General features: G+C 36.3%; 1 long non-coding RNA gene across 1 annotated transcript in view; it reads left to right on the forward strand.

The window, feature by feature from the left end:
- Positions 1–15,232, forward strand: part of LOC122199221 — a 234,706-nt gene extending 219,474 nt beyond the window's left edge. The window contains exon 3 of the long non-coding RNA XR_006193422.1: positions 15,002–15,232. This is a non-coding gene — a long non-coding RNA (uncharacterized LOC122199221). The remainder of the gene's footprint in view (positions 1–15,001) is intronic.
- Positions 15,233–16,533: the final 1,301 nt, after the last annotated feature.

The following is a 16,533-nucleotide window of genomic DNA, read 5'->3' on the forward strand; positions in this document are numbered from 1 at the left end:
AATTAAGACAACAAATGAAGTTTGCCTCATAAATTGACCCTTCCTTTCATGAACAGTTTCTCTGTAGCTTGGAAAGTTGTTTGATAGTGTTTTACCCGCATTAGAACTTCTTTCAAAACTGGAGTCAGTCTTTTCAAAACCTGGCACTGCTTATCAAACTAGTTTATGTAACATTCTAAATCCTTTGTTGTCATTACGACAATCTTTGTAAGTATCTTCACCAGGAGTAGATTCCATCTCAAGAAACCATTTTCTTTGATCATCCATAAGGAGCAAATCTTCAGCTGTTAAAGTTTTATCATGAGTTTATGATGATTCAGTCATATCTTCAGGCTCCACTTCTAATTCTAGTTCTCTTGTTATTTTTACTGTATCTGCTGTTACTTCTGCCACTGAAGTCTTTAACACCTATGGAGTTATTTTTAGAGAGTGTATTGTAAGCCCTGGGAAAGTGGATAGGATAATTGCTGAAACATCAATGATGTTCTGGTCTCAAGGCTGTGGAACGCTATAGCACTATGAGTTCCAGAGCCACATGATCCCCGGAGCCAGTTAGGGAACAGAGCGACGGTAATTGCCTAGAAGTCCTTGAAACTGCACATCTCCCCTACATACTTTCATGTAAACACCAGATGTGTGTTTGGTCTATGTCTGGGGGCTCTTTGTGTTTTCCTCCCATGCTTTGACATTCTTTGATGTTTATACCTGGAGAACATGTGCAGTTTGCTGCTGCTGCTCTTTCTCTGGTGGAGGATGCCCTGCACGTCCACTCAGTCTAAGTGTCTGAGAACTTTTTCTTCAGTGCGCAGCTACAAACACCTCAAAGTTATCCACAAGAGTTGAAATCAACTTCTCCTGAACTCCTGTATTAATATTAATATTAATATTTTAACCTCTTCCCATGAATCACAGATGTTCTAAAAAGCATCTAAAATAGAGAATCCTTTCCAGAAGGTTTTCAACTTACTTTGCATAGATCCAGTAGTGTAATCACTGTCTGTGGCAGTTATAGTCTTATGAAATGTATTTCTTAAGTAATAAGACTTGAAACTAAAAATTATTCCTTGAACCATGGGCTGCAGAATGGATGTTAAGTTAGCAGGCATGAAAACAACATTAACCTCATTGTACATATCCATCAGAGCCCTGAGTGACCAGGTACAATTTCAATGAGCAATAATATATTGAAAGGAATCTTTTTCTTTTTTTTCCTGAGGACTAGTTCTCAACAGTGGCTTAAATTTTGTATTAAACCATGTTATAAACAGAAGTGCTGTCACCCAGGCTCTGTTGTTCAATTTAGGGAGCAGAAGCAGAGTAGATTTAGCATAATTCTTAACGGCCATCAGAATTTTAGAATGGCAAATGAGAATTGGCTTCAACTTAAAGTCACCAGATGCATTCGACCTTATCAAGAGAGTCAGCAGCCTCTCTTTTGAAGCTTTGAAGCCAGGCATTGGCATTGACCTCTCCCTTCAGTGGAAGTCCTAAATGGCAACTTCTTCCAAGAAGGCTGTTTCTTATACCCTGGAAATCTGTTGTTTAGTGTAGCCACTTTCATTAATTATATTGGCTAGATCTTCTGGCTAATTTGCTTTAGTTCCTAAATCAGCCTTTGCTGCTTCACCTTGCATTTCTGTGTTCATGAGGGTGGCTTTTTTCCTTAAATCTCATGAATCAATCCCTGGTAGCTTCAAACTTTTCTTCTGCAGCTTCCTCACCTCTCTCAGTCTTCATAGAATTTTTTTTTTCAGTCTTCATAGAATTGAAGAGAGTTTGGGCCTTGCTTGGATTAGGCTTTGGTTTAAGGAAATGTTGTGGCTGATTTGATCTTCTATCCAGACCACTGAAACTTTCTTTATATCAGAAATAGGTTGCTTTGATTTCTTATCATCTGTGTGTTCACTGGAGTATCACTTTTAATTTCCTTCAAGAAGCTTTCCTTTGCATTCACAGCTTGGCTATTTGGTGCAAGAGGCCTGGATTTCAGCCTGTCTCTACTTTCGACATGCCTTTCTCAGAAAGTTTAATCATTTCTAGCTTTTGATTTAAAGTGAGAATTGTGCAACTCTTTCACCTGAACACTTAGAGGCCATTGTAGAGTTAATAATCAGCTTAACTGCATAATTATTATGTCTCAGGTAATAAATAGGGAGGCCTGAGGAGAAGATGAAAGACAGGAAAATGGCCAGTCAATGGACCAGTCAGAACACATACAACATTTATCAATTAAATTTTCCATCTTATGTGGGCATGATTTGTGGTATCCCAAAACAATTATGGTGATGACATCAAAGATTACTGATCACAGATTACCATAACAAATATAAAATTATTGAAAATTTTTGAAATATTGTGAGAATTACCAAAATATGACACAGACATGAAATGAGAAAATGCTATTGGAAAAATAGCACTAGTAAACTGCTTGACATAAGCTTCCCACAAACCTTCACTTTGTAAAAAATACCACAATACATATGAAGGGCAGTAAAACAACATGTGGCTTTATAGAACTCCAAAGCCAGAAGAACACTTTAAATAACACTCACAAGAAAACTGTGGCTCAGGGAGATTAGTTAATTTTTTTCTAGATACTACATCTAGACTAATAGAGACAAAAATTATAATCTCAGAGCTGTTATCTCATTCATATCCTGCTGCTCAAATTTTCTGGTCATCTCTTTGGAATGCAAGGTAGGATGTAGAAAAATAAAAGCTGGAGATAACGAAATTTGTACAGCATCTTACATTTGAGAATTGTCGATGATGGATATGCACAAAGGAATGCTCCTAGTCCTTAACGATGCCAGTGATAGGTTTTGCAGAACTAACAAAACAATGACAATAAATTATATGGTACATTTCCTAGAGTCCACTAGCAAATTTAGCAATCATACCTCCCCAGATTACTGTTAAGATATGAAATTATTATTTTTACATGACAGGTAAATAACCCGTTTCCTTTAATTAGACTAGATTAAGAGAAGTGAAGTGCTTTTGAAAATAGCAGTGGAATGGAATGGTGTCTTTCATCAAGAACTGAATCCTGTTAATGTCTTATGCTGTCTAGTTACCATGACAAATAGGTTGTGGTACATGCACACTTTAATTATTAACACTGAAATCTGCTGAAATTGAAGTATTGCTCTCAGTAAGAGCTATTACTGCTGAAATGACCCATTTAATAGTGACCCATGGTATCAAAGTATGGATTTAAATTGGTAATTAATAACAGTCCATTTCTGAAAATGTTAACACAGGAGTTCAATAAAAATGCTAACTAGGTCTCAAATACCGCAGACAGCGTATTGACATATTAATATTTATTATTTATGTTAAACACTTTGGAGATTTAGGTATGAAACAAGATGATAACAGGAAAAGTGTTTCCTAACTAGTATTCAAGGAATCAGTTAGTAAATTTAGTGGATTGGTTAACCTTTTTTTTTTTTTTTTAGTTTTTATATCCAGAATTCTTCACGTAAGAATTTCTCTTATTACATTCTATGGTATGTGAAATAATCAGTAAAAGGAAGTGAAAAAAATTTAAATGCAACAGCATGACACTGAGGAGGAATTTTGGAGTAATGAATGGTAGCTGTGTTGTCCAAGTCCCATATAATAATTAGCTGCCCCACACCTACCCTTTTCATTTTATGCCTTATCAAAATAATATAAAGCTCCATAATCAATTATATTATGAAATAAAATTTTAAATGATATATTGGTAGAAATAAAAAACAAATGAAGTAAATTTTTATAATGAAACATACCTAGAACAGCATGATATTTCCAGTCACTAATATGTGGTTGGAATGCATTTATTGATATTTGGTGTGATTTACTTAAATTGGATTATCTTAAGCTGACATTAAAATAGAATTGTTTTCTGAATATATTGATTGACAGCATCCTAAATGTTAGAAAAGGTTAAGAGAAAAGAATGTGTGATATATAATTTTTAAAAGGTAATTTAAAAATTGCAACTTCCACCTGAGAATAAATGTGTACTATATTATTTCAGTTATGGTGAATATAAAAATATGTTTAATGATACCATTCATCATCACTTAGGTTAAATTGAAATAAAAATGGCAGAAAAATTTCAACAAAACTTAGGTCAAATTTCAATATATTTTGTTCAAGTGATTGTTAGTATCTAGGTTAACATGTAAGAAAATAATATATGGTAGAAACATTTCAAAGTACTTTGAAAGTTAAGTACACACACACACATACACACTCACTCATACATGCACATTTTAATAAAAAATAGTTTTAAAACCAGAACATTACTTAGCAACTAATCCCTTTTCTTAAGACGAACTGGATACTACAACAGCTACCATTAGAGATTTAAGTGTTGTCCTCAGGGAACTTATGCCTAAATCTGCGGTATGCAAAGGTGTCTCAAATGACCTGTACCAAAGGTATTTCTTTGTTTAGCTTTGGCACTTGAGTTATACTTTTTCTATGCACTTAGTAGGTTAGTACATTTGACACAGGTCCACTTCTCCAGGTGATAGAATCACAGTGGCAACACATTATGCATGTCTTATTGTGATACTTTCCGAACAATGATGTTCTCTTTTTAATTTCACTTCTGTGACCCGTCCCAAGGTCTTTTTTTTTTCCTGAAAGTAGATAAAAATCTCTTTATTATAAATATGAGCATCTATTTGAATATATTATGATTAGATTTCTGTAACCATTGTCTTCAAACATAAATCATAGCAGTGCTACGAATTTCAAATACTATGTTGACAATTTTCTCTTGAAAAACTATGTGCTTAATTATCTATATGATGAGGTCTGAAACTTGGAATATTCCAAATTGACTTTGAATCGAAGTTGCTCTCAACAGATTGGGTAGAAAACATTTGCCTTACTAGTAATTACACACACACACACACACACACACACACACACACACATATACACACACACACAGTAATACTAAAATAGTTCAGTGAGATTGTGATTTCGTCAAATGCTGTAGCAGTATGTGTTTATTTGTTTATACCTCCTGAAATAGTAGTATAGTAAATTCTGTTAAGGGATGCTGGTGAAGGAAGAATAATGAATGAAAAATACACCTTTTAAAATCAATCGACTGACAACCTTTTCTAGTTTTTTAGGAGATTTGGATTAATCTTCTCTGGATAATTGGCTAACTTTTTAGAAATATGATATGGTTATCAAATTTGTGTATGAAACTTATAGTATCCCTTTCCTTTATCAAAAGAATTACACCATGGCTGTATACATAGAGATATGAATTGTTTTATTATAAAGTGAGAATAACTTGGAATTTTTACCTCAAAACTGTGAGGCAAACAAGATAAAGTGAGAAGTAGAATTCTGTTTGATAGAATTGCACTTATAGGCCCATTTGTTTTCCTTAGTTGGATTACATTTTGCTGTAATTTAAAAGTTCTTGAAAGCCATCAGTTTGGCTGGTTGGCTGGTTGGCTGGTTGGCAGATCCATTGGTTGATTGATGTGATGAAAGTATTTACGGTGTAACCATTCTGTATTAACAGACATCAGTATTTGAAGCATCATCTTTGTTTGAGCTTCAAAATCTCCAAGTCTTTTATTTTTTTAATGTTTATTTTTGAGAGAGAGAGAGAGAGAGGAAGAGAGAGAGACCGTGAAGGGGTGGGGGAGGATGGAACAGAGAGAGGGAGACATGGAATCCGAAGCAGGCTCCAGGCTCTGAGCAGTCAGCACAGAGCCCAACACAGGGCTTGAACTCACGAACCACGAGATCATGACCTGAGTCGAAGTTGGACACTCAACTAAATGAGCCATCCATGCTCCCCTCAACATTTCCAAGTCTTAAAGATTTGTTATTGATCTGTTCTAACAGATTTGACTATTTCTACTGCTTTGAATAATTTTGCTTGGGCATAAGATGGGCCAGCTCTTTTGGTCTTTAATCTGTCAACAACAGTGATAATAGTAACACGTCTTATTTTTTCAACTTATATAAAACATTTGGCTGATGACTTGTTAAAATGGCCGGTGGGCAGTTGGGGGAGATAAGCTGGAGTGGGGGGTAAGATAAGCAGTTATTCTTCTAGTAATCCTTTGCATATTGGACAAAATATCTTACATAGTAGTCCTTCATAGCTGTATTCTGTACCACCTCAAGAGTTCTTTTGGATACTAAGTAAATTTTAACACTCAGTGATGACATAAGCTAGGCAATATTATGAGGCAAAGACAAACAAAAAAGTCTGTCTATTGCTACATCCAGTAACATTGTGTATCCTACAGTTGCAAATAAGCAATAAGGTTAAGGTTTCCCTTTTTCTGTATTCAAGAGCCAAAATAGTTATGTAACATCCTAAAGGACAATTTTTTTGTTTTTGTTTTTGTTTTTGTTTTTTACAATATATGAAGTTTATTGTCAAATTGGTTTCCATACAACACCCAGTACTCATGCCAAAAGGTGCCCTCACCCATCACCCACCGTCCCCTCCCTCCCATGCCCCATCAACCCTCAGTTTGTTCTCAGTTTTTAAGAGTCTTTTGTGCTTTGGCTCTCTCCCACTCTAACCTCTTTTTTTTCTCCCTTCCCCTCCCCCATGGGTTTCGTTTAAGTTTCTCAGGATCCACGTAAGAGTGAAACCATATGGTATCTGTCTTTCTCTGTATGGCTTATTTCACTTTGCCTAACACTCCCCACTTCCATCCATGTTGCTACAAAGGGCCATATTTCATTCTTTCTCATTGCCACGTAGTACTCCATTGTGTATATAAACCACAATTTCTTTACCCATTCATCAGTTGATGGACATTTAGGCTCTTTCCACAATTTGGCTATTGTTGAGAGTGCTGCTATAAACATTGGGGTACAAGTGCCCCTATGCATTAGTACTCCTGTATCCCTTGGATAAATTCCTAGCAGTGCTACTGCTGGGTCATAGGGTAGGTCTATTTTTAATAGGTTTTTTGAGGAACCTCCACACTGTTTTCCAGAGTGGCTGCACCAGTTTGCATCCCCACCAACAGTGCAAGAGGGTTCCCATTTCTCCACATCCTCTCCAGCATCTTTAGTCTCCTGATTTGTTCATTTTGGCCACTCTGACTGGCGTGAGGTGATATCTCAGTGTGGTTTTGATTTGTATTTCCCTGATGAGGAGTGACGTTGAGCATCTTTTCATGTGCCTGTGGGCCTTCTGGATGTCTTCTTTAGAGAAGTGTCTATTAATGCTTTCTGCCCATTTCTTCACTGTGTTATTTGTTTTTCGGGTGTGGAGTTTGGTGAGCTCTTTATAGATTTTGGATACTAGCCCTTTGTCCGATATGTCATTTGCAAATATCTTTTCCCATTCCTTTCGTTGCCTTTTAGTTTTGTTGGTTGTTTCCTTTGCTGTGCAGAAGCTTTTTATCTTCATGAGGTCCCAGTAGTTCATTTTTGCTTTTAATTCCCTTGCCTTTGGGGATGTGTCAAGAAAGAAATTGCTGTGGCTGAGGTCAGGGAGATTTTTTCCTGCTTTCTCCTCTAAGGTTTTGATGGTGTCCTGTCTCACATTCACGTCCTTTATCCATTTTGAGTTTATTTTTGTGAATGGTGTGAGAGAGTGGTCTAGTTTCAACCTTCTGCATGTTGCTGTCCAGTTCTCCCAGCACCATTTGTTAAAGAGACTGTCTTTTTTCCATTGGATGTTCTTTCCTGCTTTGTCAAAGATTAGTTGGCCATACTTTTGTGGTCTATTCTGGGGTTTCTATTCTATTCCATTGGTCTATGTGTCTGTTTTTGTGCCAATACCGTGCTGTCTTGACGATTACGGTTTTGTAGTAGAGGCTAAAGTCTGGGATTGTGACGCCTCCTGCTTTGGTCTTCTTCTTCAAAATTACTTTGGCTATTCGGGGCCTTTTGTGGTTCCATATGAATTTTAGGATTGCTTGTTCTAGTTTCGAGAAGAATGCTGGTGCAATTTTGATTGGGATTGCACTGAATGTGTAGATAGCTTTGGGTAGTATGGACATTTAACAATATTTATTCTTCCAATCCATGAGCACGGAATGTTTTTCGATTTCTTTATATCTTCTTCAATTTCCTTCATAAGCTTTCTATAGTTTTCAGCATACAGTTCTTGTACATCTTTGGTTAGATTTATTCCTAGGTATTTTATGCTTCTTGGTGCAATTGTGAATGGGATCAGTTTCTTTATTTGTCTTTCTGTTGCTTCATTATTAGTGTATACGAATGCAACTGATTTCTGTACATTGATTGTACAAGTTGTATCCTGCAACTTTGCTAAATTCATGTATGAGTTCTAGCAGACTTTTTGTGGAGTCTATCGGATTTTCCATGTATAATATCATGTTATCTGAAAAAAGTGAAAGCTTAACTTCATCTTTGCCAATTTTGATGCCTTTGATTTCCTTTTGTTGTTTGATTGCTGATGCTAGAACTTCCAACACTATGTTAAACAACAGCGGTGAGAGTGGACATCCCTGTCGTGTTCCTGATCTCAGCGAAAAAGCTCTCAGTTTTTCCCCATTGAGAATGATGTAAGCTTGGGATTTTCATAAATGGCTTTTATGATCTTTAAATATGTCCCTTCTATCCCGATTTTCTCGAGGGTTTTTATTAAGAAAGGTTGCTGAATTTTGTCAAAGGCCTTTTCTGCATCGATTGACAGGATCATATGGTTCTTATCTTTTTTTGTATTAATGTGATGTATCACATTGATTGATTTGCGAATGTTGAACCAGCCCTGATGCCCAGGAATGAATCCCACTTGATCATGGTGAATAATTCTTTTTATAAGCTGTTGAATTTGATTTGCTAGTATCTTATTGAGAATTTTTGTATCCATATTCATCAGGGATATTGGCCTGTAGTTCTCTTTTTTTACTGGGTCTCTGTCTGGTTTAGGAATCAAAGTAATACTGGCTTCATGGAATGAGTCTGGAAGTTTTCCTTCCCTTTCTATTTTTTGGAATAGCTTGAGAAGGATAGGTATTATTTCTGCTTTAAACGTCTGGTAGAACTCCCGTGGGAAGTCATCTGGTCCTGGACTCTTATTTGTTAGGAGATTTTTGATGACTGATTCAATTTCTTCGCTGGTTATGGGTCTGTTCAAGCTTTCTATTTCCTCCTGATTGTGTTTTGGAAGAGTGTGGGTGTTTAGGAATTTGTCCATTTCTTCCAGGTTGTCCAGTTTGTTGGCATATAATTTTTCATAGTACTCCCTGATAATTGCTTGTATCTCTGAGGGATTGGTTGTAATCATTCCATTTTCATTCATGACTTTATCTATTTGGGTCATCTCCCTTTTCTTTTTGAGAAGCCTGGCTAGAGGTTTATCAATTTTGTTTATTTTTTCAAAAAAACAACTCTTGGTTTCATTGATCTGCTCTACAGTTTTTTTAGATTCTGTATTGTTTATTTCTGCTCTGATCTTTATTATTTCTCTTCTTCTGCTGGATTTAGGCTGTCTTTGCTGTTCTGCTTCTATTTAGTCTGTCTTTGCTGTTCTGCTTCTATTTCCTTTAGGTGTGCTGTTAGATTTTGTATTTGAGATTTTTCTTGTTTCTTGAGATAGGCCTGGGTTGCAATGTATTTTCCTCTCAGGACTGCCTTCACTGCATCCCAAAGCTTTTGGATTGTTGTATTTTCATTTTCATTTGTTTCCATATATTTTAAAATTTCTTCACTAATTGCCTGGGTGACCCATTCATTCTTTAGTAGGGTGTTCTTTAACCTCCTTGCTTTTGGAGGTTTTCCAGACTTTTTCCTGTGGTTGATTTCACTCTTCATAGCATTGTGGTCTGAAAGTATGCATAGTATGATCTCAATTCTTGTATACTTATGAAGGGCTGTTTTGTGACCCAGTATGTGATCTGTCTTGGAGAATGTTCCATATGCACTTGAGAAGAAAGTATATTCTGTTGCTTTGGGATGCAGAGTTCTAAATATATCGGTCAAGTCCATCTGATCCAATGTATCATTCAGGGCCCTTGTTTCTTTATTGACCATGTGTCTGGATGATGTATCCATTTCTGTAAGTGGAGTGTTAAAGTCCCCTACAATTACCACATTCTTATCAATAAGGTTGCTTATGTTTGTGAGTAATTGTTTTATATATTTGGGGGCTCCCATATTCGGCGCATAGACATTTATAATTGTTAGCTCTTCCTGATGGATAGACCCTGTGATTATTACATAATGCCCTTCTTCATTTCTTGTTACAGCCTTTAATTTAAAGTCTAGTTTGTCTGATGTAAGTATGGTTACTCCAGCTTTCTTTTGACTTCCAGTGGCATGATAAATAGTTCTCCATCCCCTCACTTTCAATCTGAAGGTGTCTTCAGGTCTAAAATGAGTCTCTTGTAGACAGCAAATAGATGGGTCTTGTTTTTTTATCCATTCTGATACCCTATGTCTTTTGGTTGGCACATTTAGTCCATTTACGTTCAGTGTTATTATAGAAACATATGGGTTTAGAGTCATTGTGATGTCCTTAGATTTCATGCTTGTAGGATGTCTCTGGTACTTTGTCTCACAGGATCCCCCTTAAAATCTCTTGTAGGGCTGGTTTAGTGGTGACAAATCCTTCAGTTTTTGTTTGTTTGGGAGGACCTTTATCTCTCCTTGTATTCTAAATGACAGACTTGCTGGATAAAGGATTCTCAGCTGATTTTTTCTGTTCATCACATTGAAGATATCCTGCCATTCCTTTCTGGCCTGCCAAGTTTCAGTAGAGAGATCCATCACTAGTCTTATCAGTCTCCTTTTATATGTTAAAGCGCCTTTACCTCTAGCTGCTTTCAGAATTTTCTCTTTATCCTTGTATTTTGCCAGTTTCACTATGATATGTCATGCAGAAGATCGATTCAAGTTACGTCTGAAGGGAGTTCTCTGTGCCTCTTGGATTTCAATGCCTTTTTCCTTCCCCAGATCCGGGAAGTTCTCAGCTATGATTTCTTCAAGTACACCTTCAGCACCTTTCCCTCTCTCTTCCTCCTCTGGAATACCAATTATGCGTATATTATTTCTCTTTAGTGCATCACTTAGTTCTCTAATGTTCCCCTCATACTCCTGGATTTTTTTATCTCTCTTTTTTTCAGCTTCTTCTTTTTCCATAATTTTATATTCTAGTTCACCTATTCTCTCCTCTGCCTCTTCAATCCGAGCCATAGTTGTCTCCATTTTATTTTGCAGTCATTGATAGCATTTTTTAGCTCCTCTTGGCTGTTCCTTAGAGCCTTGATCTCTGTAGCAAGAGATTTTCTGATGTCCTTTATACTGTTTTCAAGCCCAGCGATTAATTTTATGGCTATTATTCTAAATTCACTTTCTGTTATATTGTTTAAATCCTTTTTGATCAGTTCATGAGCTGTCGTTATTTCCTGGAGATTCTTTTGAGGGGAATTCTTCCATTTCGTCATTTTGGATAGTCCCTGGAGTGGTGGGGGACTGCGGGGCACTTCCCCTGTGCTGTCTTGAATAACTTGCGTTGGTGGGCGGGGCTGCAGTCAGACCTGATGTCTGCCCCCAGCCCACCGCTGGGGCCACAGTCAAACTGGTGTGTGCCTTCTCTTCCCCTCTCCTAGGGGCAGGATTCACTATGGGGTGGGGTGGCCCATCTGGGCTACTTGCACACTGCCAGGTTGTGGTGCTGGGGATCTGGCTATTAGCTGGGGTGGATTGGCAAGGTGCAAGGGGGTGGGAGGGGCAGGCTCAGTTTGCTTTTCCTTTGGTGATCTGCTTCGGGAGGGGCCCTGCACACCGGGAGGGAGTCAGACCTGCCAGAGGGATGGATCCACAAAAGCACAGCGTTGGGTGTTTGCTCGGTGCAAGCAAGTTCCCTGGCAGGAACTGGTTCCCTTTGGGATTTTGGCTGGCGGATGGGTGAGGGAGATGGCGCTGGGAGCGCCTTTGTTCCCCGCCAAGCTGAGCTCTGTATCCGGGGCTCAACAACTCTCCCTTCCGTTGTAAAGGACAATTTTTTTAATAAATTAAATGTATGTTTCCAACATCCAGAAGATACTAGCTTTTAATACCATAAAAACAATTTAGCATACAGTGTTACCTTGTAACCAAATGCCCTTGAAATAAATTTTCACATTCTCAATATTTATGATGTAGATTCATTTAAAAATGATGAAAGATGACAATAACACTGAAATAGGAAGTTGATGATCAGTAATTGTCAGATCTAAGAGTAACATCAATTAAGATCAAAGACAATTGGATTGACCAAACAGATTTGGTGGCTCACTATTGTAATTCTATCGGAATTTGGCCAAGCTGTTCATCTAACATTAGGAAAAAAAATTCATCCTTTCACCATTTCTTCTCAGAAACATAGAAACCCAAGTTTTAATGGCCAGAAAACTGTGCAGCTGCCTTTATATTGGTGTTCTTTTTTTAAAATAAGGAAACACCATTTATTCTGATGAACAAAATCAAATAACTAAATAAGTAGAGAGACATTTTATATTCATAGATAGAAGACTCATGATTGTCAAGAGGTCAATTCTTCCCAAATTGATCTATAAATTTCATGAAATTCCAACCAAATTCCTAGAAAGTTATTTCATGGATATGAATAAACTGTTTGTAAAGTTTGTATGGATGGGCAGAAGACACAGAATAGCCAACACAGTATTGAAGGTGAACAAAAAGCTGGAGGACTGTTGTATGCAACACTAAGGCTTACTGTAAAGCTACTATAATCAAGACAGTGTGGAATTGGCAAAATAGGCAAATAGGTCAGTAGAAGAGAATAGAGACCCCAGAAGTAGGACCCAATAAATAAAGTCAACTGAATTTTGACAAAGGAGCAAAGACAATACAATGAAGCAAGGATAAGCTCTTTGACAAATGGTGCTAGAATAACTGGATATCCACATGTAAAAAAAAAAAAATGAATTAGACACAGATCTTACACCTTTTAAAAAAATGAACTCAAAATGGATCATAGACTTAAATGTCAAATGCAAAAATATGTAATATATACATTATACATATATAATACATGTATACATATATACACATATACACATATAATTAATATATGCATAACATATATACGCATATACATATACAATACATGTATACATATATGCATATATATTTACATATATGTAAATATATATTTACAAATAAATAAATAAATAAATACATTTCCTAGATGATAACATGAAAAGAAACATAGATGACAACACCAAAGACACCACACACAAAAAACACAAACACCAAAGACACAACCACAAAAGAAAAAATTGATAAACTGGGCTTCATTTAAATAAAAAACTTCTGCTCTGTCAGTGACAAATTCAAGAGAATTAGCAGACAAGCCATAAGCTGGGAGAAAACATTTGCAAAAGATACATCTGATAAAGGACTTTTATCCAGATAATACAGAGAAATCTTAAAATTCAACAACAAGAAAACAAGCTACCTTCAAGTGATCCCCAGCAAGATTGAGCATCAGATGTTCACCATGGTAACCAGGTCAAATAAGCAAAGTTGGACTGTTTCCCTTTCTGCTCAAATAAACTTCAATTCTCTGGAATATCTTCCTATGATATTTATTTTATATGACCGCTTATATAAGAATACTCTTGTTAAAGGAAGCCCAATTAATATAAGACTTGATTTGTCACCTAATAATCTTAATCAATTTTTAAAAATTATTTCTCAGTAGATAATAGTATAGGAGAGTCAATAGTTTAAGTTCATTCAAGTTCAAATTGAAGTCCAAGGGCAAGGTAAGACTCATAATGTCTCAGCTCATAGACAATAAGGCAGAGAGAGTAAGTTCTCCCCTCTTTAGACATTTTGTTCTATTCAGGACTTCAACAGTTTTTATAGCCCCAACCACATGGAGAAAGGAAATCTGCTTTACTCAGTCTTCTGATTCAAAAGTTAATTTCATCCACATAACTCTTACAGACACACTTAAGATAGTGTTTAACCAAATATCTGCATTCCTCCTGCTCCAATCAAATTGACACATAAAATTAACCATGACAAGGAGTGAGGATGTTTTTTTAAAGTTCATGGATTTAATCCTTCAGTTGCCACCATTAACAGTTCAAATGCAAAAGAGTTAGGAAAAAATATTCAAATGAATATGCAGTGAAGCAACAAGGCAGTCACAAATATATATTATCTGACAGCTATATAAAAAGTTATTCCAAGATGGAGAATGAGACTGTATGTATTAAATTCTGCTAATAGTTTAAGTGAAATGAATATTTACTAATATTGGCCGTTGCATTTATCTACATGGATGTCATTGCTGATTTTAATGCAATCTGTTTTGGTATAAGGGATAAAGTTTTTAAGAGGGTTTTTTGTTTTGTTTTCCCTTTTAAGATGATATAAATAGCAGCATGATTCAGAGAAACTGCTTCTATAAGTGAAATAGAGAGGAAAATCATCAACTGTGAAGAGAGTGCAAGAGTTGTTAAAAGTTTGAAAAGGGGACAAGCAGAAAGTATAGTGCAAGAGGATAGGAATGAAAGAAAGTGACTCAGACTGAGTAAATATATATGATTGCCAGGAAGCATTAAGTCTCACTGGAGGGTAGTGATCATGAAATTAAAGCAAGGCAAGTCTACAAGTTCACATTTTCCAACTTTATTCAGATGTGTGTATACAGTCATGGAGTAGGCTGAGAGCTGGCTTTAACTGGGATTGCAATTTACATATATGAAATAAGGGTAAGGCAATTGAAGGGATATGAACAAGAGTGTTATTAATGAAGGATAAGAGAATTCAAACTGAGTAAGAAGAAATGTGAGAAAATACTGAGAAGTAGCAAATTATACTGTATAAGATTATATAAACAAATAATTGCCTATGTACATGTATATATAACTGTATATGCATATTTTCCTATATTTGGATATTTACTGGAAAATCTTTCTTTTTTAACTTTTTTCTTAACTTTTAAAACTATAAATAAAATATTTTATTTTCAATCAATATTATGTTACTTTTTATTTCTTATTATTTCCTCAAGTTAATTATTCTGAAACAGGTTAATTGGATTCTCAAAGAAAAGAAGAGAGAAGGCATAAGAGAACAGAAAAGTTTTTCCATCTGTATTCTACAACTGCAAGTATGAAGGTGAGTGAAGTTCTAGAACATGAAATTAAGGTATTGTGGTTATGCTTAATACCATCAGTCTAGGGTGTCTTGAAAGAATAAAATGACTTTGCACTGGATTTTGTCAGTCTGAGAGATTATAATAAGCTTGCAGTAAATCTTTTGGCATTTGGAAACCTAGGTTAATTATACTGAAGTGTCCTGAGGCAAGAGATCTGAATTTTCTTCTTCTTAACACTGTACAATCTGTAGTTTTGTCAGTTTGCTTCAGCGCACATTAATTATCTGACTGATAGGGATGTGTCACTCTCTAGCCAGCTGTCACTACTGTTGATCAATAAAGCCCCCTGTAAGTCTCTGGTAAGACTTTAAAGCTGGCAGCGTATTTAAAGTCAATAATTATTTATATTTACAAAGCATGTAAGCCAGTGACTTAAACAAATAAAGCTATTCTATAAGACAATGTCTAAAAACTAAGAGTGTTCAGTATGTTAACTTCCATGAAGCAAATAGACAGATTTGTTATATTTGAGGGTTGTATTTATCCTAGATGCTTAACACAAAGCACTCATATTAGAACATCATGCGGTGCACCTGGGTGGCTCAGTCGGTTGAGAGTCCGACTTTGGCTCAAGTCATGATTTCGTGTTTTGTGAGTTCCACCCCATGTCAGACTCTGTGCTGACAGCTCAGAGCCTGGAGCCTGCTTCAGATTCTGTGTCGCCCTCTCACTCTGCCCCTCCCCCACTTGCGCTGTCTGTCTCTCTCTCTCACTCATTCTCTCTCTCAAAATAAGTAAACATTAAAAAATTTAAAAAAGAAAAACATCATGCAAATACTGCTGTTAGTTGGAAGACATCAAAGCCATCATCACTGCCGGTGTGCTTGAAATCAGAAAAATAAGCCATAGTTCTGCAGTTATATACACCCATGCCTTTGTGTAACACAGTATGAAACAGGGCACTGGGCTCTGTTTCTAAATATAACCATTCACAGTTTCCCACAGTGTTTAGCCATTTGCAGGACACTGACACATTACGGGGTATTTTTTAACCTCTCCACAATTATAATTTAGGTTTTTACAAGAGTGTCCTAGTGTATGCAGGCTGCTAAACAGAGTACCATTAATTGGTGGCTTATAAACAACAGAAATTTACTTCTCATAGTTCTGGAGACTAGGAATCCAAGATCAAGGCACCAGAAGATTAGATGTCTGCTTCACAGATGACTGCCTTTTCACTGTGCCTCACATGGCAAAGGGACAAGGGAGTTCTCTGTAGTCTCTTTTATAAGGGCACTAATTCCATTCATGAGGGCTCTACTCTTATGACTTAATCATTTCCCCAAATCCTCACCTTTTAATATCATACCTGGGGTTAGGATTTAGCATATGAATTTCAGGGAGACATAAACATTTAGTCTATAGCAAAGAGTCTTATGTTTACA

This window comes from Panthera leo, chromosome A1 (genome assembly GCF_018350215.1).
Source record: "Panthera leo isolate Ple1 chromosome A1, P.leo_Ple1_pat1.1, whole genome shotgun sequence".
Classification (NCBI taxonomy): Eukaryota; Metazoa; Chordata; class Mammalia; order Carnivora; family Felidae; genus Panthera; species Panthera leo.